A 2,244-nucleotide genomic window follows, 5' to 3' on the forward strand; every position below is an offset into this window, starting at 1 on the left:
ATGGAAATGATACTATCGTTCCGAATGTATTGGTGTGAAATGGACAATAATGTATTCACAACTTAAGCTGCTGCTGGACAATATGGATGGAGACATGAAGACAGTGTCATCCTATTCTTTTTTTTAAATTGGCACATTTATTTGAATACATTGATGTAATTGAAAAGATTTGTAATGTTAATGTTTATATATATATATATATATATATATATATATATATACACACATATATATATATATATATATATATACACATATATATATACACATATATATACACATATATATACACATATATACGAGGTCTATTAGATAAGAAACCGACCCTTTTTTTTTTTTACTATATGGATTTGAATGATGTGCGATTACACCAATCATGCTTGAACCATCGTGCGCATGCGTGACATCATTTCCCTGTGGGCAGGCCTTGAGTGAGATGTGGTCCCGCCCTCTCTGCTGAATTCCTTTGTTTCACATGCTGCTCGAGACGGCGCGCGTTGCTTTAAAAATTTTTTCTGGACCTGTGAGGAATATCCGAGTGGACACTATTCGAGAAATTAAGCTGATTTTCGGTGAAACGTTTACCGGCTGATGAGAGATTATGGGGTGTTTCTGTCGGTGTAAGGACTTCCCACGCAGCGGGACGTCCTGCAGCGCTTCCAGGCGCCGTCGTCGGCCTGCTTCGATCTGAACACATCCTAATTTAAGGCTTAATTCACCCAGGACGTCGTGAGAGAACAGAGAAGATTCAGAAGAGGCTGGCATGAGGACTTTATGTGGACATTCCACTGTTTAAGGACATTTTTTTAATGAAAGACGTGCGCGCAAATTCGCCGAGTCGTTTCCGTGACGACTCGGCAAATCTGTGTGCGCCGCGACAGGAAAAACACCTCTGTGTTGAAAACCATTTGTAAAATTCAGGCGGCTTTTGATGGCTTTCAACAAGTGAGTAACTGAGAAATTGTTTAACAGCTTGGGCATGTTCCAACTTGCCCATTAAGGTTTCCAACGGAGGTGTTTTTCCTGTGACCCCCCGCGGTCGGGTCCGGCCCGACATGCGATTCTGCCCGCACGTTCTTTCATTACAAAATGTCCGTTAACAATGGAATGTCCGAATAAACTCCTCATGCCGACTTCTTCTGAAAGTTCTCTGTTCTCTGACGACTTACTGGATCAACAGAGCCTGAAATGTGGAAGTTTTCAACTTGAAACGGTGAGACGACGCTGCCTCAGCGCAGATCGCCGTCAGGCGCCGTGGGCCGTCCTTACGGCGACACTACCAGACCAAAATCTCTCATCAGCCGTTAAAATTTTTACCGAAAACCAGCTGAATTTATCGAATGGTGTCCACTCAGTTGTGCCTTACAGTTTTGAAAAAAATTTGATCAAACAAAGCAGCAGTCTCTGAGCCATTCCTAAACAATGAAAAAATCGACGAGAGGGTGAGCGACTCCTCACTCAAAGACTGCCCACAGGCGAATGACATAACCAACAGGCGTGAAAAAACTCTCACATGCCCACGAGGGTTCAAGCATGTCTGATGTAATCACACGTGATTCAAATCCATATGTTTTTTGAAAAAAATAATAAGGTCGGATACTTTTCTAATAGACCTCGTGTGTGTGTGTGTGTGTATATATATATATATATATATATATATATATATATATATATATATATATATATATATATATATATATATATATATATATATATATATATATATATATATATATATATATATATATATATATATATATATATATATATATATATATAACTTGGCAGTTGCTCTGGGCTTGCATAGGGCTGATCACATGACCTGTGTGTTTTGATGTTTAATGGCTGTGTGACTGCTTCATGGTCACAAGGTGGCAGTGCACGATTACATCAGCAGCGCTCTGGTTGAACAGCTGCTGCCAGTGCTGCTGCTGTGCTCACATGTAGTACATTATGCAAGGCCAAGTGTTAAACTGACTCCTTAATCTTTGCAGTTGTCTCGTGAGCGCCAGTAGGTTCTTTGAGAGCTTGTTTTAGTGTATTTGTAAATGAATAACTGCAGAAAACTGTGTTCTCTGCTCTCATTCAATTTCATCTTGATTAAATGCATTCAATATGTGGTATGTTGTCTTTATTTTTCTTTTAAATGGGACATATTGTGCAGACTCAGTCACAGTATAAGAAATAAATAACTAGTGTGTTGTCCTGGGGCAAAGTAACCTGTAAATAGTTTTACAGCAACAT

This window comes from Thalassophryne amazonica, chromosome 3 (genome assembly GCF_902500255.1).
Source record: "Thalassophryne amazonica chromosome 3, fThaAma1.1, whole genome shotgun sequence".
In the NCBI taxonomy this organism is placed as follows: Eukaryota; Metazoa; Chordata; class Actinopteri; order Batrachoidiformes; family Batrachoididae; genus Thalassophryne; species Thalassophryne amazonica.